The 26,694-nt window shown below is 31.6% G+C and overlaps 1 long non-coding RNA gene and 1 pseudogene across 1 annotated transcript; both read right to left on the bottom strand.

The window, feature by feature from the left end:
- Window positions 1–874: 874 nt before the first annotated feature.
- LOC120265555 lies at window positions 875–3,718 on the bottom strand (annotated as a pseudogene).
- Window positions 3,719–22,857: 19,139 nt separating this feature from the next.
- Window positions 22,858–26,390, bottom strand: LOC120265556. The gene is made up of 3 exons (XR_005537683.1): window positions 26,177–26,390; window positions 25,441–25,507; window positions 22,858–23,045 (listed from the first exon to the last, which is right to left on the bottom strand). It is a non-coding gene; the product is annotated as an uncharacterized LOC120265556 (long non-coding RNA).
- Between the last annotated feature and the right edge of the window lie 304 nt (window positions 26,391–26,694).

Here is a 26,694-nt window from a genome sequence, read left to right on the forward strand (position 1 = left end):
ATTTTTAAATTTTCAAAAAATAAAAAAATAATGAAAATGGCAGAAAATAAAGTTTGTTTTTGCAAAATAAGAACTTAATAAACATAAAAAAGAAAGAACAAAGGAAGTAGTCGAATCCTAGCCATTGAAAGTATGCATGGCACATGACAAACATCTATTAGAAAGTAATGAATGGAGATGTAATGAACTGCAGTCAAACTGTTGGGGAGAGGATGGAAGGAGAGAAGGAATGGGAGGGATAAGGTGGAGTAAGGAAAGGCTGGGGAAGAGATCCTGATGTAGATGGAGTCAGAGATGGCAGCTAAGTGAAGGGGAAAACAGTTAGGGGTCCAACTCTATTTGATAAATTAGAAATTGATGTCTTATATGTTTCCAATATATATATATGTATATTAAATATTTGTTTTAATATCAGTTTCAAAATTTTTTATATTTGTATATATATTAAACATTTATTTAAAATCCATTTCTAAATCCGTTAGTAATTAGAAACCTATTTCATTCCGTTTCTAATTTTTTATATTTGTATATATAATCTGTTTCTAAATCCATTTCTAACTAACACGGAATAGAAACGAATTGAGAATCTTTTTCTAAATTACAAATGGAACTTATATCTATTTTTAAATTACAAACTGATTCTCAATCCATGGATAGTATTTTTCGTTTCTAATCCAATAGATTATTGTAGTTAAAACAAGTTTTCACTTTTAGACAAAATAACCATCAAACCATCTCCTCGTTAAAAGCAACTAATAATTAACATGAACTCCAAAGTACAAATTTTTATAGCAATCATAGATTACTATCAACAATAATGTATTGTTCTCGTTTCTTGCATTTGTATGTCTTATTTAAGCTGCCATTTATTTGTTCATTTCATAATATTTAGGATAAATTAATAGGGTACACTGGTGTTTGATTAGGGTTGAAAAGGCCAAAATGCTTTCCCACCTTATGTGACTTCTGATTCTCATTGAACATTGCAAAGATAAAAACTCTATAGCTCCAGGTTTCTTTCGTGTACCCTTTAATACATGATTGATTAAATTTTGATTATAAGTCTGAGCATTGTCAATAGTTGTTGCAATCCCGCCAGTAGAAGGCCAGCCACTCTCTGATATAACAATACCCACGTTAGATCCACCAACCTTCTCTAGAGCTGAATACAATGAATCAACTATCGCATCAAATAGGTTTTGATATTGTAGTGACCCATCAGTCACACTGATTCCAGGTGATGTAAATAAAGCATATCGAAGATCAATATTTTCAGTGTTTGCAGCATAACTAAAAGTAAGGGTATACATTAGCTAAGATAGGTGATCCATTTGAGCTCAAGAACTTGATTATAAATCCCAAGCTTGAAAATGCTGCACAAGAGAATGAACCAGAAGAAGGAGGGTAGGATGCGTCTAGGACTATAGTGGATACTGTAGTTGACACCTTAGTTTGGTTTTGCAAACCAGCTAAAGTTAATGCATTGTGAATATTTTGCATGGCCAAGAGAACATATTGTGATAAGTTTCCAAGAATAACTTCATTTCCAACTGCAATATACTTGAACTTAACATCGGGCCAATATGTTCTAATATTGTTTTTAACCCTAGGTGCAAGCAGCTAAAGCATCAGAAGTCAAATGTTGCAAATTGTGGTTAGGGACATCCATGATGAGTTCAATGTTTGAACCTTTAAGTGCTTGGAGAGCGTCGTTGTAAGGATTATAAAGTCTCATGGCCATTATATTTTTGGATTTGTAGAGGGATACCACATCACTTGGTTGAGGAAGGTTATCACTGAGCCTACCATAACACACTCCAATAGATTTTCCACCTAAAAATGATCCATGTGTAACATGTGTTAAGCTCAAGAATTATCTTGCATTTTGCTAGAGAAATAAAGAACTAACTAAAATAAAAACCCAAAGGTTTTCATTACAATGTTCATTGTTTATAAGTAACAATATCCTTTTTCAAATAAACTGTTTTCCTAGTCTAACACCAAAAAACAAAAACAAAAAAAAAAAAACTCGTTCTCTGCTCTATTCTTCCACTTTTGTAATTAAAGTAAGATATTTTATAAAAATTAAAAATCAATTAATTGCATTAATAAGCATGATTCAAGTTAATGGCTTATGTTCATGTAATTTGTCAAGCATATTCTGGTTTTATGACTTTATTAAAGACATGGAGAAAATTAAATGAAGGGTGTCTATCATGTCATATTTTTATATTCTTGTATTTTTTTTTTAATGAATTCATGCATGCATGTCATTTTTGTATCATTAAACAGTTTCTTGTTTAAGTTGTACACATTAGTCTTACATGGGGCAAAAGAAACGTTAACAAGCCGTTTAGATAACAACTTGCACAATTGCATACCTATGTTTATGTTTGTATCTATAGGTAATTATTACTCCCATTAGAGAAACATCACCCTCCTAATAGGTGAATGACTACTACCCTCAAAGTTAGAGGGAATGGGGGAGGAATGGGGAGTGGGCATGAAATAGGCATTTACCCCCAAATATAAATTAAATAAATGTATTAAATAAATATTTATTTCAGTACACTAATATATTGACATTAAGATAATTGATATTTAATTATAATAATTATATATTAAATAAACAGGTATTTCAAATAAAAGTCATTAATTTAAATAGTTGATTATTATAATTAAAGTGGATAATAATAACGAATTACTTAATTTACATATTTAAGTATAATAAATGAAGTAAATAATGTTATTAAAAAATATTTCAGAAATAAAGTAATATATATGTATTTATCATTAAATGTAAACAATGCTGCTTATTTATATTAGAAGTATAAAGGTAATTTTTCCCCACATCCTCCCTCTATTTTTCTCATTCTCAATATTCACTCCTTCCAACTAAAGATGGTTTTCATACTATTGTCCTTCTCATTCATATTTTTATTAACTTCGTTTCCATTCTTTGAACCAAATACTACCCAAATGTATCAAAAGTTTAGCTTTCAATTCGTACATCAGTAAAAACATTATTAAACCACATAATAAAATATTAATTAGAGTAACATATTTTTCCAAATAATAACATATAAAAATAAAAAATTTTTGTCCTCTTACAAATTTCTCCTTATATGTTTTAGTTTTATTAACTTGACCTTTACTTTGAAAATATGAACAAATCATTGAAAGAAACCTCAAGTTCTCACATTATGATCCATACGGGGATACAAAATTATGAGTTTTATTATAAAAATAATATCCTTAGAAACCTATGTATGGGCCAAAATAACAATCTTGATTTTTAAATAAAATTATTTTTTTACTCTCTTATTAAGAACATTTACATACATACAACATATATACTCACCTTCATTTCATATTCATTATCACATTAGAACTTTGCACAAATATTAAGACTGTCATTAAAGCTTCTAAAAATAATTATAATAGAACATTTTACTCTCATTCATGTTTATAGAAGGGCATAATTGGAAAAAAAATTAATGTTTATAGAATCTGTAAAGATGAAAAATAATTTTTTTAAAAAAAATATGATATTCAATATAAAACGGATGGAGTATATATATTACAAAAACATAAAAAGGAAGTGCTTATTAGTAAGGTAACAAGCAATATAAACATAAAAAGGATGTACCTATTGGCATGGTAACCAGCACTCCAAGAGCTAATGCAATGGCAAGCATTGTGGTTGAATTATGCGTTGCAATAGTGATTAGATGAAGAGGATGATAAAATACATGTAAAAATGTACCACTTACTTAAATAGATGAAGAATGCAAGACTCTTTCAATTTCTCTTTCCTCCTTTAATTCAAGTCTTTGAATGGAAAAGCATGCATGTGATCAGTCGTCAACCCCGTTTACTTATCATTAATGTGCCATGACAACAAGGTTTTGTACCCATCCTATAAATTAAGGCTACAATTTTCCAATTGTCAGTTGGAACCATATGATTTTTTCCTCTCGGTCTCAATCTTAACATCTTCCAAGAAAAGTCGACATTATTATTTAATTTTTTTTTAACATTATACTATGTCTGGAATAACCTATACATATACATAGTAAAGCACATGATTTTTTTTCTCTATTATTTAATTTATTTTTTTGTATTGTTTATTTATTTATTTATTTATTTATTTATTTATTTATTTAATATACATACGAAGATACAGTACCATGTATATATATATATGAATTAGATATTATGGATGCGAATTAAAATTAATGATTCATTCCATAGCTTACAAACTTACAAGATTAGATTTAGAATTGTGATGAATTCCAATAGTATTCATGCAAAGAAGATGCAAACATCATACTCACCATCAATGTAATCCCATAAATCAGAAATAAAATGAGCACACAAGACTTATTTGCCTTTAAAGTCTTAACTTTATTTTCTATGCAAGATTAGTAAAACACTATGGATTAGAAAAGTTATTACATAAATAACACATCATCTAAGTTTTTATTCTCCCAATCTGTTTAACTGAAAAATAACGTTTGGATAAGGTTATGTAGGTGTTGCTTAGACAAAACTAGTAATTTATTATTCTCTTTCAAAAGTAACAATATTATGGAAAGTTAACTATGTTGATTAACATAATGAAAATCATCATAAAAATTAGGGTAAATCACCTAAACAGTTGTTTCATTTTTATTACCAGCTTTAAAAAGTTATGATTTGATCCTATATATTTAGTTTTTGTTATAATAAAGCCACCGTGCCTTACGGTGTTAGCAGTGATCATATGTGATCAGGGGCGGAAGGAGGGGGGTCAAGGGGGTGCTTGAGCACCCCCTTGGCCCCATCTTATATAATATATATATATATATATATATATATATATACACATATATGACATATATACTTATATATATATTATATATATTTTTTTAATTAATATGAATGTATTTATATGTTTATATTTAATATAATCTTGGATATCATGTGGACTTATTTTTTAGATTATATAGTAACAAGCTATTTCACCCAATTAAAAATTTACTCTAATGATTTTTCTATATAAAATCTTCAAATTTTAAAAAACAACTTTATAATCAGTTTTGATTTTGTTGAATGCCATAATCTTACGAGTCTTATTATTGAACTAGTTAAAACTAGATTGTATTTGGTCGAATGATTCAACTTTTACTTAGTAATGATAGTTGTTAGCTGTATATATATTTTATATTTTTTAAAATATTTATTATTATTATTTAGTTTGAATTAATATAAAAAATTTCATATTTAAATTGAAACTAGATTGGATTTGACCGAATAATTAAACTCTTATCTCATGGTGATATAATCGTGTATATTTTTTGAAATATTAATTATTATAATTTTAAGTTTGAAGTAATATAATTTTTTTTTAAAATTAAAGTTAGCACCCCTTGATTTTGGCCCTAGTTCCGCCACTGTATGTGATTTATCGTATTACAAGCGATGTAGATACCCAAGGGAGATCTCATTTTAATTCACATATGATCACGGTTAACATCATGAATCCAGGTTACTTTATTATAAAATAACTAAATGTAAGAGACAAAATCATAACTTAGGAAACTATTTAGGTTGCCTCCCAATTTATTTTAATAAAATGAAGGCAAGAAGATTCAAATAGTCATGGCTCATGAAGTCTTCATGACGTTAGGAGTTACATAATAATTAATGTTGAATGTGCTACTCTCAAAAGTATTTGGAAACAATGCATGTGAAAAGTGGAATCTTATTCAAAGAATTTTCAAAGGTGCTTTTAGGCTTTGGAAGGAGATTATCTCAAACAGTTTATATTTCTTGGGCTTTTTAGAAAGAAAATTGTAAAATTGAAATCTTCTTTTTGAACATGCAATATTGTAGGACTCTGATATATTTTTATTGCATGTAGTACATATACATATACCGCTCCAATAATAAGAAAATGGAAATTTATTTCCCCAAGTAAAAAATTAAAGGTTATGCTCTCTAGCAACTCAATAGTTGAGAATTTTTAGCTCGTCGACATTCATCAAATATATACCTCTACGCTTACAAGTGTAATTTTGATCTCCCATATCAGTGGTGGAGCCATAAGTCAGAGGGGGGCAAGAAAAATTAATAAATCAAAGTTCAAATATATTCAAAATTATACAATAACATAAATTAAATACTATATCTAGTTTTATATTAAAAAAAAAAGTCTTTACATAAACAAGTACTACAAGTGATCAACAAGAATAAACTCATAATTGATATATGTGAATCTTCATATTTATAAAATCAACGAATAATTTCATTATTTACATAATCAGATATATATTTCTCAATGTTTATTACTAAGCAATCGGCTAGAATTGACCACCAATTCTATTACTAATTAAATGAGTCTTCACAATTTTATGGCAAACAATGCAAGCCAACAAAGAGATGATATTGATAAGACAAAAAATTTGAAGTTTATTTTCAAATTAAACCTTATAAAATTAAATTACTTCTTCATTTTAAGGCTAAAATATTAAATGTTTAGTTTCTTATTAGACCCTATAATATATATACACACACATTTTTTTACACTAATAATACAAAGTTTAAAATTTATTTTCATATTTTAAAAAATATACATTATTAAATGTATTTAATTAGAAAAGAGAAGGGGTCAATTGTCCCCCTTCTCTTCTACGTGGTTCGGCCACTGCCTATAATTAACCATAAGTCGATTTTATTGTTTGATACCAAAAAATAATTTGTTTTGTAAAAACAATTAAATACATATATTTAAATAAAGACTAAAATCATAGACTTTTTTTATACTTAAATAACCATTCTTGAGATTTCTTTTAATAGATAATTATATATTTTTTAATTTATTGATTAAAATAAAATAAGACATAATTTGGACCCTCACCTTTTCTTTATTTAGCAAAATATCATTATTTTCAAATTTTATTTATAGTTGAACTATGACCTTATTTGAATTATTTTAATTATTTAATTTTTGTTGCACTCATGTCTTGTAGAAAGAATATGTACGGTGAATTTATCTGAATAACTAATTGAGATTTATGTCAAAAATTTTATTTTTAATACCACTCCTGTAATAGGGCAGTTAGAATCTCATTTCTTTTTTTATTCAAAGATAAAAGGCTAGAGGCTCTATCCTTTGACCTGGCCACATTTCTAATAAAAAAAAATCTAAGTGGTTTCCTAGAGTTTTAAAAAACATTATAACATTAATCTTATATGTTTGGTCCTTTTGCATATGTGTGTTTCTTTAGTATATGGAACAAGCTCATATCATTATTTTGGTGTACTAGTTAATTTTTTTTACACATTATCCATTGTCTCTTAAAATATATGATATTTGCATAAAGGCATGAAGTGTGTAGGTGTTAAACAAGTCAACGGGCCCACTGACTGCAGAGGGTCAATTCAGCATAAGGAACGACCCAACCTAGCTGAGCTCGTAAAGAGTTGTCGGGTAGACCCTTGTCCGCGCTTTTTATAATAATTAAAAATTTTATTAATATTTTATATGGAGAATAGCAAGAAGTTAAAAACCAAAGTTTAAAATGAATTATAAATCCCTAACAGTTTCAAAACACATCAGAGAAACCATCTGGCATTTAAATTTCTCAGACATACCCTCCTTTTTCAGTACACTTTTTTTTCTATCACTGCAGCTTACTCCATCAATTTATTCTATCTTGCAACATATGCTCCTCGCTTAATATTTATAGTTGTCATTTAACATTGTGTGTTTATGTGTAACCACATAAGTTTTCACTTAATATGTTATTTTCCCCCATTTAATATTATGAGTTTCCACTTAAAATCTGATGTTTCGGTTTAAAATTATGTGTTTTTGCTTAAAAAACTGAGAGCTAATCCTGTCAACATTAGCTATCTTTATGTTAGAAGGTCTAAAAAATAACCTATAAAAAAAAAAAAAGAGGACCCTCTAGGAATACTCAAAGTCATTTGATTTTTTTTGTGAATACTTTACCTTCAGAGGAACTATTTGTTCATTTACTAGTTAAACAAATTACTTCATAATTAATAACTATAGAAAAAACTCCTAATACTTTGGGATTTATTTGAAAACCACCCGCTAAGAAAATTACCTAATGGACCTATATAAACATTATAATACATGCATACATATATATATATATATATATATATATAATACATTGAGAGATAGAGAATTATTTAAAAAAGTAACTATTTACAAAGTTATTGAATTGTTTGTTAGTTCATCGATCCATCCTCTCAAGCATATTTGCACATTTGCACTAATTGTTGGTTCATCCAGCTCCTCTTCTCATAGCCATTACTCTATTTTCTACATTGATACAAGACTCTGATGCTACTGTAAATATCGGTGGAGTTAGTTAATCATGTGGTATCGCAACTAGTACAAGATAATTATTCTTTTGTGGTTTCCACTATAAGAAATTATTACAACTATGAATTTCCTTCTAATAAGAACTAAAATTAGTATTGGTAATGGTAGAAGAAAAAAAGATACTACAAGTAAAATTTGTTCTAATCATATTTGCAATATGGAATGTGTATTTGTGTTTTATAAATGAACATATACTTTAAATATTTGTAGCAAAATTAGATGCTTGCTTATTACCATATACATTATTATATTTATTATATATCGTATAATAAAGTGATAATCATTTATAAAACAATAATGATCAAGTCTTATTTTTCATCATAAAAATTAATCAAACAAATAGTGCAATCTATATTGAAACATGATTTAAGATCCATCATAAATTTGGAAGAGATTCAATTTTTCCATAATACTTTTTTTAAAAATTTTGTTCCATGGGAGCACTAATACAAGCAAAATTATGGTCATGCCCCTATTTAAACAAAAATTATAATAATTAAATATGATTGACTAATTATCACAAACTAGCATGATAATAAAACCCCCCCACAAAAAATTAGTTGTCCTAGAAAAAAAATCCAAAAGCTCATTTACCATATTACTAACTTCCCAATCATAACTACTAATTTGAACTTCAGGAAAATGTTAGTTACCAAACATTGAAATAACATCTCTATAATTGCGTACACATTCTAACATTGCATAAGTTGGGTTCCACTATGCTTAATATCAATAATAATTTTTTTTTAACATGTCTAGCCATTTAAATATAAAATTTTTAAAGTCATGCCTTAACTGCGTAGAATATATATAGTATGTACACAATTATGAAATAGATTTTCAAAAAACTTGAAGTTTAATTATGTTTTTAAAATTTCACCGCAATATAATTGCAAAAAAATTATCAAAAGTATGAAAATATAACTTATTGAATTTGATACTCATTAACAGTATCGATAATTAGTATAGCCCATAATATACTTAAGATATATTGATAATTTAATTCAATAAATTTTAAAACACATTTTCGGGTAAGAGTTATTAATGAAATAAATGGTAACAAAAAATAAACAGCTATAAATTTAGAAGTCAAAATATTAGAAGTGAGAGAAATTTTAAAAGAAACCTTACGAAGATTATTCAGAAATTAAATTTTTTTATACTCATGATAAAAAATAAGATAATTTTTTCTCATTGTATTTCTTGAAGCATATTTAAAAGTCAGATTAAAAAGTTAAAAAGAGATTTTTATAAATATAGAATATTTTGGTGAAGTAATAAAATAATTGTATGGAACAATAATTTTGACACGGCATTTCTTGCTTTTTTCATTAGTAAAATAAAAAATTCCAATACCTAAACCAATAGAAGTAATTTGTAATTGGGATGGATCATGTTGGCTAGAGGCACTCGTCATTCATTTTTAAATGTCCCATCCCAAAGTTTAGCAAGCAATAATTACTTTACATTTTTCACAAACCACATGAACAACTTTATTTTTAATTTGATTAATGTCATAAAATTATTAAACTGTCAAAGATTGTTCCCTTGAAATTGGGTAACTATGCCACTACTATCAACATCAAAATCAATAATAATTAGGTAGGGGGAAATTGGGTATTTTTATAAAAAAAAAAATCATAGAATTAAAAATTATATAGTTGTAAGAACCAACCATTACACAAAGTTAAATTATAAGCTTAGGGTTACCTCAACTCCTTTAGGAATAATTGAAGAATTATATAGTTGTAAGAACCAACCATTACACAAAGTTAAATTATAAGCTTAGGGTTACCTCAACTCCTTTAGGAATAATTGAAGAAGTAGAATAAATATCCAATTTTCTTCAAATGCGGAAGAGGAATTAATAAAAAAAAACTTATAGTTAGAACTTAGAATCTTTAAATCTTGAACTTGAAGAAGCTGAGAGCTATAAAGTTAAATACTTGAAAATTCGAGAGATTATGTAGTTTGGTGAGGGGAAATAGTCCAAGTTTAGGATGTATATATAGTTTTTTTAGAAATTTTATTTTCCATAACACCTTCATAAACTTAATCACTTCTAGTTGTTGAGAAAGAAGTGTAAGAAAGTCAATTTGCCCAATAACTAAAATATCCTCATAACTAGCTATTTTAAACTTGTTGAAAAGGTTAAAAATAATTTTATATCAATTAAATTACAAAATAACAAAAAATACGGTGAGGGACGACAACAGTCTCTAATCGTGCTCAGAATTGGTCCAAAAACTTGAATTTATTTATTTTCTCCAAAACTTGTATTATTTATTGTTGTATTTGCTACTGTGTTTAGCATTATCTATTGGTATGAAAGTCTTTATGATGCAGCCATGAATACGAAGCATTTTGTCCCACAAAAGGCTCTTTAAATATTGTTATGTACTTATATAATGACTATTAACGTTATAGTTATGATTTATCCATTTAAGTCACACTATTATTTTTCACCAGATTATGACAATTTAGTCAAGTCTGAATTTTGAAAATTAGAGAGAAAAATAACACGACTATTTGTTCCTCCAATTTCAATGAGGAAGAAATTAATTTTGTGTAATGTTTTTTGTTAAAATAATAAAAAAACTAATTTAATATAGAAATAAATTAGTTTAAAAAAAAAGTCATGATCTTAAATCATTTCGATTAGGCACAAGATAAAAGGGGATCAATACATTTTGTGATATTAGCTTATATAAATTCCTCTTAGTAGTACACTGATTTTCATATTTTCTAAAAAAATTTTAAAAAAAATTAAGAGTAATTTTAAAACGGATTTGGCTCAACTATGACTTAATTAATAATTATATATATTAAGAGTAAATTGAAAATAATTCTTAGATATATTTATTTAAATAATTAAATTTTATTTTAAAAAGGTTGTTTGACTAACTTAGGCATTTTGTTAGAAATGTCGGCAATAATAGAGTATCCAACCATCTAAACACTACCAAAAGAAGAAGTTTCCATACAGTGATACTTATCTATAGTAACTGTCAAATTCTATAGCTATAGACTTTTATACCAATGGAACAATACAATTGTCAGAATAAATTAGACATTTACTAACACATGTTATACCACTAGTGTAAATAATATTATATATTGACTCTTACTTTATACCAATAAAACTTTATAATTGTCAAAATAAATCAAACATTTTTTGACTTGAAAACTTTACACTATCTTCCGGTAACATTCTTTGGCTTGAAACCTCCTCCGCTTGAAATGTAGCAATCCTTCACCATAGCAAACAGGGATCCACCTTTGAAACCAGCCATACAGCCTTTGAACTGTTCTTAGGCTGCAATCACCGAAAGCTCATGTCAGAACTGGGAACCTTCACTCATCATCCAACAAGAAGCTCTATAGAAGGTTAAGGAAACTTATAAATTATTCATATATGGCAATTTTTTAGGAAAGACTTCATCCTTGGCACTTGTAAGAATGACATTGCTGGCCAAGTGGAAGTACTGGTGAAAGTTCCGCATCATTGATTTATCCAATGGTTACTTCTTGATTAGATGTCTAGATAAGAATGCATCTCAAAATGTGGAGTTTGAAAGGCCTTGGGAGAGTTCCACATCGTTGATTTAGCCAATGGTTACTTCTTGATTGAATGTTCAGATGAGAATGCAGTTCAAAATTTGTTGTTTGAAAGGAATTGGAAGGTGGCATGCCTGGTTCTTCAACTCACTCCATGACAACTTTCTTTCAACTGGTGGAAGCTAAACTCTCAATGGCCATAGTTTGGGTTTAGCTTCATCACCTTCCAGTTAATTTGTACCACTGAGAGGTTGTGTTGAATGTAACTGGGCATCTTGCACAAGCCTAGAAAATTGATGATCAAACTCTATTCATGGAACTTCTTCAGCAACCACTCTAACAACAAATCAATCGGGTCCAAATGGGCGGTTAGCGTCAAAGCATGTTTTAGGGAAAGATGCTTCTATGTCAATCCCAGTTAAGACCAATATTGTTATGTGTCCGGCCCTTGAACTGGATGTTCAAGAACAACAGGAAGTGGAGTTTAACCGATGGATGCTGGTTGCACCACAACTGTGGGATCGTGCTTGTGGTGGCTCACTGAACATATCATCTTATGTTGTACATGAGTTCCCCTTATTGGGATTCATATTAGCACCCACTACTAGCAAAGGACGCATGGTGTCCTATGCCCTATTGTAACAAACCCAACAATCTCCTAGACACTTTCAAATTCACAATATGTTTGAGGAAAGATCTTAGACGCCCTAATAGATCAAAGAAAAGAGAATGCAAAGATGTCTAAAGACTCAAATGTTAGGCTCGAAGACTAAGAACTTGATTATGGAGACCCGGTGGACTCTATGAACCTAGACAAGTCCCTAACTGAACTCCAGAAAGAATTCTTGGCCCGTAACGGAGATACTCAAGTAAAGACCTCCTAGAAGAAGGGGAGGATAGAAAAACAAACTTAGACCAATCTTCCTTCAGCATAACTGATATTGTGATTGTCTAAATCTTTATGTTTCAAATATTATTCTTTCTATTATTTCTTTAATGATTATTCTAATCTTCTTCATGATGTGGACTAACATGTTAACTTTAAATTATAGAGGGGTTTCCAACAAAGACATTTATAATCGTATTCATGGGCCAATAAGGGCTCACAACCTGAAGATCCTTTGGTTGGTGGAAACCCTAGTAGATATTGCACATGTGCACAGGTTCTACTCTAGATTCCACCAAAAGCTGGAAGGTGTAGATCTACATGCAGCTACAATGTCGAGAGGCATAATCATCTTCTGGCAATGCTATGTGGGCATTGTTACTCCTCAGGTCGGTTCTAGAAGGGCTCTATACCTGGTAATCTCTTCTAGTTTTCTTGATGTTTGGATCTTAATTATTGTATGTGACAGTGAGAATATTGAGACACAAAAATGGTCTGAACTCTCAAATATTGCTAATCTTAATCTCCCTTGGTTAATCTAGGGAGATTTTAATGTGATTAGATCTCGTGATGAGCACAATAGTGGGTCTTTTGATTACTACTCTCACAAAGCTGCTTTGTTTAATGATTGTACTGCATGCAATTCTTGTTTAGATTATTAAACTACTGGCTCCTTGTTTACCTAGTATAATGGTCAATTTGGAACAACTAAACGCAGGACCATATTAGATCGTTGCTTGGCTAATGTTTCCTAGACTGAGAATTTCTCCCAGTATAATATTTTTCATTTGTCCAGAACTAATTCTGATTATTCTCACATACTTTTGACTATTAGGCATTTCAGTCATTCTAAGAGTAGTGTTTTTCATTTTGACAATTATTGGTTGAGCTATATAGAGTGTCATTCCATAGTTAGACAGTCTTTTGCTTGCAATTTTAGGGCCTACCCTATGCATTGGTTTTTCCGTCTCCTTACTCGAACTAGATCTAATCTAAATTATTGGAGATCTAAGGTCATGAACTCGATATAAGTAGATCTCCAGGAAACTGAAAATAGAATTCAAACACTAGAGAATTCTATTTCGATTAGTGTCACCCCTGATCATTATGGGGCTTTGAGATCCTTATATAACAAGCATAATGCCCTTTTAAGACAAGAATCTATTTAAAGGGCTCAGAGATCTATAATAGCTTGAGTACATAATGGTGACCTTAAATCCAAATTTATCCATAATTGTACTATAATTCAAAAGCATAAGAGTCTCACCAATTGTATTACTGACCCTAAAGATAATATCCACCAAGATAAACAAGGTATTGAACATACCTTTATCAATTTCTTTTGCAATCTTTGGGATGATAATTGTTAGATCTCTTTCTTAGAACTTAATTTTGCTTTACCGCCTGACATTCCAACCCTTCATCCTAGTGACAAGGATTACCCTTTGAGGGAGGTAGCCATGGAAATGATTTTTAGTACTCTAATATCACTCCATAACGGTAAAAGTTGTAGGGTGGATAGATTTAATGCTAAATTTTACAAATTTTTTTAGGAAGAATATAGGAGACAAACTTGGTGAAGCCATTAGATTTTTCTTTTTCACCTTTTCTATTCCTAAATCCTTGGCTTACAATTACCTAGCACTCATCCCAAATGTTGCTAAGCCTTAGAAGATCTTTGATTACCGCCCAATTTCCTTTTGTAATGTTTGCAACAAGATAGTCAAGAAAATCCTAGTCAATAGATTGAGAGTTGTTTTGTGTAAGTTAACTAGTAAGGAAGAGTCGGGTTTTGTCCATGGCCGAAATTCTTTAGACAAAATTTTGGTTGTCCAAGAAATCGGTCATTCCTTGGAAGAGAATAAATTAGGCTCCCCAATGGTGCTTGTAAAAATTGACATTGAAAAAGCCTATGACACAATCATTTGGAATGCTATTCTTACCACCCTAACTAAAATGCGTTTTCCTACTCATTAGATTGCTTGGATTAGAGGATGTGTCACTTCTAGCATCTTTTCTTTACCCATTAATGGTTGCTCCTCTAAAATATTCTTTCATTATAGAGGTGTCAGACAAGGAGATCATTTATCTCCTTATCTCTTCATTCGGGTTTCACAAATTCTCTCCTCTATTCTGAACCATGCTATGAGCCTAGACATAATTCAGGGTTATGCTTCTAAACTTAGATGCAACTTCAATGACCTTATGTATGCAAATGGCCTCAACCTTTTTTTCTAAAGCTACCAAGAAAATTGCCAGAAATATCAAGAATTGTCTTGTTATCTATTCTAATTTAACAAGTTAAAAGCTTAATGCTCACAATTATGAGGTGTTTTTTCCTTCCTAGTTTAATATACATGTGGCTGGGAGCATTTGGTATATTCTAGATTTTAAAATTGGAACATTCCCTCTCAAATTATAGGATTACCAATTTCCCAAAGGGACTCCCAATTTCTATCTTCCAACCCATAGTTCTTAGAGTTGATGATAAGGTCCATTTTTGAAGATGTCAGCATATTTCGCTACTGGTAGAGTTACTCTCATTAAAAGCATTCTAATTGTTGTTCCTTCTTACTTTCTAGAAGCCTATCCTATTCCCAAGTCAATCCTTGAAAATATTTCCGAACTAGCAAGAAAATTCTTTTTAGCTAAGGAGGGTGATGGTAGCGGCATTCCACTTATAGCATTGAATAGAACTACTCTTGGAAAGCCTAGAGGTCTGGGCATTAAAACTTGGAGATAGCCAAAATTGCTTTGATTTTTAAAAAATGTTTTAAATTATCTTAATAATACTAATGCTATTTGGGTGAATTTGCTCAATATCAAATATGGGAAAATGAATCCATGAGAGATTAAAATTCCCCCAAATGCTCTTGGTTCTTCAGGTCTTTATGTAAGACTATGGATGTTGTTAAGTCTCACATTTATATTCAATCTATCAACCCAAACATTATCTCTTTTGTGAAAACACATGGTGTTTTGATATTCCCCTCAATCTTAAACCTACTTATCTTAACATGGATTATGATTTGGCAATATTGTCACGCCCAGACCCTAGCCAGGCACATGGCAATCACCACAACAACAAGGAGTATACCCTACAGCGTCCCACTTCCTAGTCACTGTAAGGCTCAAAACAAACCTGTTAACACAACTTACTGATGAAGGAGACAATAACCACAACAGTACAAGTCAGGGTTCCAAATACAGCAAGAGAAATACAAAATATAGGAACATTACACTAAATTCAAGTCTAGTGGATCCAAAAAAGTTTATATGCACACTATAAACTAACCTACACAAGGAGAAAAGGTAGGTCACTCTACTACCTGCCCAGCACAACCGAGTCCAACATCGCAGTCTAAGAAAGGAAGGAGAGTGGTGAATAATAGGAGTTACCCAATGAGTGATGACAGCATAGATATAATAGAGTAATCAAACATTTCAAATAATAACTATCACAATAATAATATAAATAGGTACCTCCAAGTATTCAACAGATTAACAGTTAACACAATGATTTAGAAATAGTACAGGTAAGTAGTATTTTCCAACACATTGAACACAGCTCAAAATACAAGCTGGCCTCAGACAATTCCCGACCTAATTGTGACCACGACTAGATACGGGACCACCAAGGTGTTTTAAAACTTTTAAAATTCAAAATTTTGCCTTCTTTGGTGTTGGCCACTGAGATCCCCGTGTGGTGACCCGGGTTTCTCACATAGAAGAAACCCTGTCAATGGCTCTACGCACCTCTTAACTAGGGTAAACTCACGGTTAACCACATCGCCTCCCATCAGGCCGGACAATGGGACCCCCACGGCAGTGTCAAACTAAAATCTGTAGTCACCATCAAAGCCAAAAACAATAATAAAATTCTTTCCGATTCCAACTCAAGGAATCCAACATCCAAATGTCCAATTAAATATATATACATCAAATCATATTCCATTTGCATGTAAATACATACACATACAAACATACTTCTCCAAAAATAAATACACATAAGTATTCTAGGTTCAACTCTGCCAAATAAATTCATTCTCAATATACATATCAAATGAAATACGATTTATCATCAGAAATATGTTATAAAAATACATAAGGAAATACTATTATAGTCTTATTAAATCTAAGCAAGTATGGATTTAACCACTCACAAACTAGTAGTCTCGCCTTGAGACGCGCTCATTGGTAGGCAATTTTCTTCCCTTTGGAGGATGATTCACCATCTAGAAACAAGCAGGGAATCCAAGAACCAATGAACACAAGAATGAAAAGCTAAAATGCATGCGAATACAATGTTACATGTCGAACATGTAACTCTAGGGTTTTAGGGCAAAACGACGTTATTTTGGACCCAAACAACCTAAAACTAGAGGAAACCTAGTTCCAATGGATTCCAAGTAAGAAGGGCTTCAATTTGGACCAAAGAAATATAATAAAATGTCAAAAAATTTTGGTGCTACAGTAAACTCGGGATTGCATAGCAACAAAAAATGCTACAGTAAACCGGCCTTTAAACAATTTGTTCTTCCTGATTTACATCATCAAATCAAGAAATTTTTCATAAGCATTCACACAAATGAATAACCATGACACTGGCTTCGATTAGAGCCTAAAAACAACCAAATCCATAGGCTACTTCTAGGTTTTCAAAGATTTTCAAAATGAAGAAAATTATGAGAAAATACAGAAGAAAACCTTGGATTGAAGCTCCTACAGTACTTAAGAGGATGAGAGGAAGAAAGTGGAAGCTTTGATTTGGCGGAAAAGCACGTCAGAGAATTTTTTTTTTTAGAAAAGCTTGGTTGCTCGGCCGAATGGAAGAAAGAAGAAGAAGAAAGATAGAATAAGAGAAAGAGAAGCCAGTTGGGCTTCTTATCCTTTCTCTTTTTGTTTTTGTTTTTTTTTTAAAACAAGAGAAATGACCAAAATGGCCTTCTAATAGAAAATAAAAATGGTCCAAAAGACTAAATTGCCCCTAGTTTTCGGTTGATTTTCACACAAAACTACTATGAAATCATGTAAGGATGCCACTAGTGCTAAAAGACTATTTTACCCCTAATGCATGCACAAGAATCTAAAAAGGCCCGAGGTCGAAAATCAAGATAGGGTACAACAAATATTCAACTTTTTTATTTAATTGAAAGTTTTTCTTCAGAGCCTAATGTTCTTAAAATCATTGTCGAAAATGTTCTAAATTTGCCAATCTTAGATAAAGGGTTGTTGGATCCAAATGAATAGTCTACTTGGGTTTGGCTTCCTAATTCTAATAGCAATAGAATTGTTACTTCAGCCTATTCCTTTTTCAGTCTTAAGCATATGTCTTATTCTTCTTGGAAAGACTGAGCCAGCATCTGGTATTTAAAAGTGGCTCCTAAGGTGCATTTTTTCATTTGGCTTGCCATGAATTGCAGGGTTAAAACCTTGCAATACCTCCACTCTCTCTGCTTAGGCCTAGGTGATCCTTGGTATTTCTATGGCCTTGAAATGGAGGGCATTCCGCACTTTTTTGTTTTGTGCTTCAAAGCTCATTGGATTTGGAGAAGTGTTGAGGGGACAATTGGAGTTAAACTCCACCAAATCTATAACCTTTTGGTTGCTTTGGTTTTGACTATATATGTATATATCATGATATGTCGCTGCATGTGTGTCATCATTGCGTTTGCATGCTTTGCTGCCGCCTCAAAACATATAAATTTTTTCACTGCCTCGAGATAAGCATCCTTGTCGTTGCTTTGAGATTAGCAGTGCATATTTTCTCTGCTATCCATTTGCTTGCATATCATTTCCATTATTTTTTATTTATTTTAATCCACACTTATCATAGTGGGTTCTATTTATTTATTTATTTATTTATGTAGAAGGCATGTGAGTATATAGCATGCACAATTCTCATTTTTTTTCATTTTTTTATTATTTATTTATGTGCGTATGCATGCTTTCTCAACTTTTATCTGATGCACGTGTGCATGCATATAATGATTTTCTTTTTTTTTTTTATTTTATATCATGCCCATATATATGCATGACATGCTCCTCAGACACATTTAATGCTTCTCATTCTTTCTCTCCCATCACTATAATGTATCATTTCTCATATATTTTTTATTTGTTTATTATGTTTTGCATGCTGTTACTTTCAACAATTCCAAAAGATGTATTTAGTCATTTTAATGCGCATAAAAATTTATTTCTATGCCCATGTACAATAATATTCTGTTAAGCTTGTTTTGAAAACATCCAGATTGCTAGCACCTCTTGATCCAATCTTTTTCCTAATGTTTAATATTATAAAGCTTGGGCCTTTTTAATCCTCTCTATGTTTGCAGTCTAGCCATACTCACTAGCCACCAGACAGCACGGTGAGTCCATTGCACATCCTTGACGACCTTGCACAACCCTTCAAACTTCTGGACAAGTGTTCCCTTCTGTCTCTTCCTATCCTCACTTTCATCCAACTTCTCAATTTTTAATTTTTAATGCTGTTTTATGCAAATGTCTCTCTCATGGTGGGCCCTACACGTGAGTAGATACGTATATGCATGTCCTTTTTATTATTTACATGCTTTTTTTTCTTTTTTTTGCATGCATTGAGATAACTCCATGCTTATCATTATTATTTTCGTCCCATGTATAAAGGTGGGGGTCGCTCTTTTAAATTATTTTATTATTATTTTTTTTAAACAAATGATACCCGTGAGGATTTTTTTCTTCTGAATTTAAAATTTTATTATTATTATTTTTTTTTATGTCAAGCATGTATGCATGCTTCTCATTTTTTTTATTTTTTTTATTTTTTTTTAATTTCATGCATGCTTCTCATTTTTTTATTATATATATATATATATATTGTATGCTTCTCAATTTTTATCATGCAAGTAGGCATGCATATAATGAAATTTTTTTAATGCAAAGCCTACCAGGTTTAAGAGCACCACCATCCATAGTTGAAATCAACGTTTCACATTCATCCAATAAAGTTCTTGACAAAGGGTCATATGGAGTATTTGCACTTCTATCGAAAATAGGATTTTCAACAACTGCTTGATTATCACCTTGGTTCATCTTGTAGCTAACACCAAGAAACTTTTTCCAAATACTGGATCACATCTAAAGCGCATGCCATATCTTTTAAAGCAAACGCGGTGTCCGGCAAGAGAAGGTATAAGTGATCTCCTCATCTAAAGCTTCTTTAATGCTTCCAATTTCCCATCATAATATTGCCAATTTCAATCTCTTAACTAAACCTGCCATTTGATTTGTATGTGAGCATATAGCATGCATTTGATCATTTTAATATGTCATTTCTCATATATATATATATATATATGTTTATTAATTCACGCTTATCCCATGTGCTTCTTTTGAATGGTGGAGCATCCACGTACAGCATGTTTCTCATTTTCCCTTTTTCTATATATACATATATATCATTCCATATGCATAATGGTCCTCACGTGCATGCATGGACGCACAGTTTTGAAACAGAAAGTCTCTTGATCAATACTCAATATTCAACAAAATGGCAGATTATAAATCATCTTTACAATCATCTGTGCAACAACAATTTATTTCTATGATGTCACAGCTCCAAGGGTTGGTTCCAGGAATGAACATCAACCAAGTTCCTTCATTTAATTTGAATTTTGGTTCTCCAGGAGATGCTAATAGTGCACCAACTCAAGGAATATGTGCGCGTAATATATCCTCTGCTAGTAGCCATGAACCTCAGGTATTTTTTTATAATAATTATCATTTTAGTTGATGGCATTATGTTGGAATATAGTTTATAGTATCATTTTCTTTTAGCAAATATTATTATTATGTTAAGTAATATAAATTGTATGTATTGTACAAGTTTCTTCTTATTATTTTTACTAACTAATTTTTTATAATTACAGGGACAATGATGTTATACTTTCAGTTGGTTTCATCCCAAAATATTGAAGATGACTTGTTTTGTATTTACTTCAAAATTGTTATGTATTAACTAGTTTTCTCATTGAATTCTTATGTTCTTGAATATTTTTGTCAATTTTAATGTGATGTTGTTGGCTCTAAGTGTTTATTACATTTTAGGATGATGTTTGATAATGTTATCATTTTATTGAATTGGATTATTAACATTATTATTTGTAAAATGGTATAGATTACAAAACTACTACAATTGATTTTATTAACTGTTACAGGAGATATTGTAAACCGCTGCAATAGATCAGATAAAACCATTGCAGTTATTTGTATACAACCGCTGCTATAGCTAGTCCCAAACCGCTGCAACATATACTACCAAACCGCTACAATAGATATTACAAAACCGCTGCAATATAAATTACGAAACCGATAAAATAGCTATTAAGAAACCGCTGCAATAGGTATTACCAAACCGCTGCAATATAAATTACGAAACCGATACAATAGGTATTAACAAACCGTTGCAATAGCTATTGTGAAACCGTTGCATTATATCAAATAACCATTGCAAAATAAGCCGCTGCAATATATGAAGCAACCGCTGCATAATTAAAAACCGCTACAAAAGCCAATGCCAATTGGAACTGTTTAGGCAACAGTGTAAAACCGCTGCAATAGGATGCATAGAACCGCTCCAATAACCTATTGCAACGGAAGCAGATGCAGCGGCTGCCAATTCGCTGCAATAGATCTTATGTAGCGGTTTTAAGGCCTTTTGCAGCGGTTTATAACCGCTGCATAAGTGCAGTTATGTAGTAGTGCAAAAGTAAGACATATTCACATAGCAACAATCATCTCCTACACACCATCATTGTCGGTTTCAGCCTATTAATGGAGTGCAACAAATGTGAGTGTCCACGTAAAACAACTTCATTCACATAACTGGGCACATCATTACACTTTGGTCTCAAGATAATTATAATTCGCAAATAGCCAGTAATACAAACAATGGTACCTATTACTGTTCAAGGAAAAGGAGTTGCTCAAACTTTAACTAGGACTCTTTGGATTGTTTGCCGAAATGATGAAACACCATGAAACAGCTACCATGGCCAGAATAAGAACAAAATTTAATGAAAAAGGTTTTCCATGTGCTTTACAGGATATAAAATTTCAAGAAGCCTAAAACAACCAGTGTAATCAGTATCGAGTGGGACACCGGTAATGTAGCATACCATACCGAGTTCTTTGAACCCTCCTCGGAAAGCCTCTACCCATCTACGTGAATGTATGAATTGCAGAATGTTTGATATTGGGAAAATCCGAAGATGTGAACAAACATATTTATCCTGCTGGAGATATGTTAAAAGCTAAGGATAACACCCCCCCTCCAGCATCGACAAGCACATCGTCGGTGATTTCCCCATCTTTCCTTCTCTTTGCAAAGCTCCTTTGCCCATATTAGTAAGCTGTAAGTTTCTAAAGAACCTCCAAATTGGCATCCTTCTGAACCTACTATGTAGCAGAATCCTGGCAGAGTGTCCGTGCTTCTAAATCATATTTTTTCAGGATTATCATCTTCTTCAACTTTGACCTCAACAATTTCATCACTTTTTAAGTTTGAATCAAGGAACCTTCTCATAATGCCACTATTCCCATGCTCATAATATGCATGAAAGTCATTGTAATCACCTCCAGAAAGAAATGATTCTAACCCATCTCTGTCTTCTTCATTTAAGGCTGCCCGTTGTTGATGAAGCTACACCTCTCTCCACTTGCGCGCTCTGTTCTCTTATTGCTCTAATAAATTGTCTATGTTTTACTATTACATTTTTGCCTTGAGTTGGATTTATCAGATGAAGCAGCAAAATTTACAGCCCCTCAAAGTCTTCCAACTAATCACAAGGATGGCAATCCAACTGCCATTTTTTGTCGTCTCAAGAGCAGTAAGAAGGTCTCTCCTGTGATACTGTGTCATGCCCCGAACCCGGCTCGCCAGACCCGGTGCGCAGACAAACGGCCGCAGACCCACAAGGTGTGAGCCCCATAGGCCTGCAAGGCCTCAGAATCTAATACAGGACAGATAAAATTATAATAACCCAACTGAGTTATAGGATTACAACTCTACAAAATACACAATACCGGGATACAGAAGTCCAAAAATACAAAGTACAGAAATACAGGGGTAGACAATAACAAGAACTCAAAATTTACAACAGGACAAGACAACATCTACAGGCAGTCTTACAAGATCCACACCGGTCTACCACTCTTGATCTGAAAATGATTTAAAACAAATCCATGAGCTAAACTAGCCCAGTAAGTAATCCAGAAAGAGATTTAAAACAACAGGATTCATAAATCTTGATTCAAATATTAAGAATAACTCAAAGTTTAAACATAGTTTAAACGATACAAAATAAATAATTCAACAGAGGTATAGTTCTCAAGTAATACTACTATTTAAGGATACCGTAATCAAAATAATACTAGATTCCCAGTTGTAAATCAGAAATAAAGAAAATTTTCTAAATATCATGAGCATAAGTCTCCAAACCATAGTTAGACTAAATTAGAAATTACAAAAACGACTTTTCAAGTATACCGGATTTTCAGAATAACACAAGTCTCCAAAATCACAATTTAACAAAATACAGAGTATAATATTCTAATAAAAGAATATTTCCAAGTAAGTCGTTCACCAAAATTTTGAAAACCAGGAATGCGAATCTGAAATTTGTACAAAAAAAATCAATAGCACCAAATAGCATTATCAAAACCAGAGGATAAAGCATAAATAACAAAATCCAGAGTATGTCTCCAAATTCACTGTAAGTGCCAAAGGTCATTTGTTTATCCTCGGTGACAGACCCGAGCCCAAAATAACATAAATTATTTATTTACCCGTGTCCCGAGATCGAATACCAGTGGTCGTTGATTATTTCACCGAACGGACACGGTGCTGAACTCGCAGCCTCACTTTCCCAAAATTACTTGTCGACAAGGTCGTGGTTTAACCCCCATCGACGTGGTTGCATATCGCCTCATTTGGAGACCAAAACATCGCATGATTTCAAAGCCAAAAATACGTAATATTCACAAGTTTATCCCAAATACTCACATGAGCTAAATACAGAATTTCAAAATCCCATTAGAGAAAAAATAACTGAATAAACAGAATTTATTTACAACATTTAAAAATTGAATAATCATCAAATAAAAACCAATCACACTGAAAATTTACACTCTCAAGGTCTCGATATAATATCACTTCTAAGATGTCTCATTTCCAAATTGCATAACTCCAAGAATATACTATCAAAAGCCAAAATATTTTGCAGTAAGAAACTTAGGACAATCGTGAACACTTTCCTTGTCTAATACTTCACCAAATTTAGTCTCCAAGAGTAAAAATAACATGTTAATCTTGAAGATTCCTCATATAGACATCAACATGCACAAGTCTTTTTAACATATTATAACTCCTAATTTACAAACCCAATAAACTTGAAATTTTGCAGGTTGAAATTCAAGGTGATAAGGAATATTTTTTTTACTGAGCACATTGCTTAATTGTACCTGCTAAGTCCAGAATTTGTCTATAATTCTGCTAGTCTATTCAATATTGTTTTTACGACACGTCAAATAGAATGGATCATATCTCATAGACTGTACACCCAATAAATATGAAATTTGGCAGATAGATAGTTTAAATAAATCATTACAACTTTTTAATTTTAATCTTCCACAAATTCCATCTCTATGACCTCCCAATACATGTCACAATTTCCACCCAACTTAATATCATAACTTGTAAATCAACTCTAGTAAATTCCAAGCATGAAGCATACAATGTAAAGGTCTCAAATATGTAGGAATATATCCCAATAACCCTTGAAATATTGACTCGAAACTCTATCCACCAAATGACCTAATTTGCTTCCAAAATGCATGCTTATAATTTTAGTAACAATATCATCAAGGAGAGGCTATCCCCATCCTAGACAATAATTCAAAACATGAATTTCAAGACTCAATCTTGCCTCGTGGTTGGAGTACAATCTTTCTCTTGACTTATTCACTTCTGACATTCCCCATACTAACATTTCTTCCAAGCACCTATATGTCACTTTGGACATCAATTCAACATTACCTATAATCAACATGCATCCTTCAAAACATATATGGCATCCACTATACATTAACTTCATGAACTTTGATCTTATCATTATACCAAAACATGATCACAATCTTATCACATAAGAATACATAGATCTTATAAACAAATGGATGATCAGACAAATATTTAACAGATGATTGGATGCTAAACACAACCATAATTTCAGAGAATCCCAAAAATAAGGACAAAAAAATAAAAATTGAAAATGATATACAAAAAGATATCAGGTAGATCACTTACAATGTTCATAACAAAAATATCTTTGAAATCTAAGTTCAGAATTCTCTACATATTCAAGATACATATGCAAAAAGTCAATAAAAGAATAATGTAAAGTTACATAACAAAATTTAAAATCCAAAAATGATCAAATAATCCTTTAAACAAAATAGTTGCAGGCTCCCACTCTTGGGATATTTTAAATGTATAATCAAATAATATTAGAAATTTTGCAATTAAAACTTGTCAAAATAATATGTGTGGATTACTTACTTGGATATCTCCCCAACAACCACTTCACATCGATTTCAAACACTAGAATCAACATTTTGAAGAGATCCTATAAACAAGCAATAATAAAATCAACAACCTCCCAAATCCTTGATCTAAAGATACTAATGGATACAAGGTCCCAAGTGGGTGGGTCATACTACAAGATAGCTACTATGGATGCCAACTATGGCAAGGGACGAACATGCAATTAACCCCAAGCTTAAAATTGAGGCTAACTCACTCTTGGGGGGAGTGCTAACCCAAGGCTCAACCAACATTCTAGATGCAAGCCCAACATTTAACATAAGAGAGAAAATCAGGGTTTTAGGTATTAACATCAACAAGTAACAATGGTGAGTAAAGTATATGAAGCAAGACTTCAATGGCCTATTTCCAAAGTATAACACTAGCAAGGAGAGCGTATAATTCAACAACAATATACCGTAATCTCTCATCAATTTGGCTACAGGCCAATGCATGAGTATATACATATGTATACATATATATATATATATATATATATATAATGATGCACCTATATACAAAAGGTTGTAGCTTGACACATGGTTATAATCATCAAGTCAATAGCATAAAAAGAAAACATGCTTATGAGCTAAACTAAACGTACATCAAGCCAAAGAAGGAAGAGAAGGCAAGATTAAGGGAAGAGACAACCATCTTCAAAGCATTAGCCGGCGATCAAGAATAGCAAGGATGGGAAAGCCGAACTACTCACAAATGGGCATTTACTTGGTGAAGTTGGCCAACCTTGAAGCTCCTTCAATTTCTCTTTTGTTCCCAACCTTGCTAACATCACAACAAGAAGTATGATTAAGAGGAGAAAGAAGGTTGTTCATTACTTTTTGAAGGAAAAAGGAACCGGTGGTAATGGGGAACAAGGCATCATGGAAAGTTAGAAGTGGGGAAGAGTTGATAGGCATCCAAAGTTCTCATGTTGGAAAGATGCTGGACAAGGAGGGTATGGACAAGAAACGGGGCCCACAAAATTTGCATGTTTATCTAAAAACTTTGAATTCAAAAAAAAAAATAACAAAAATTTCCTTTGCTTTGCCAACATATAGAAATGAGATTTTAGCCATATTGATTTGAACCTTACTCATATGCTTTGATTATTCTAATCAAGCTTTGGGTGGGGTCTACATACTGGATATGACCAAGAAGCTTGCTATCTGAAGATTCCCCTTGAACAAGCTTCTGTTCATGCAACAGCATCCGGAGAACTGACTCCATCTA

The sequence above is a fragment of the Dioscorea cayenensis genome, chromosome 7 (assembly GCF_009730915.1).
Source record: "Dioscorea cayenensis subsp. rotundata cultivar TDr96_F1 chromosome 7, TDr96_F1_v2_PseudoChromosome.rev07_lg8_w22 25.fasta, whole genome shotgun sequence".
Taxonomy (NCBI): Eukaryota; Viridiplantae; Streptophyta; class Magnoliopsida; order Dioscoreales; family Dioscoreaceae; genus Dioscorea; species Dioscorea cayenensis.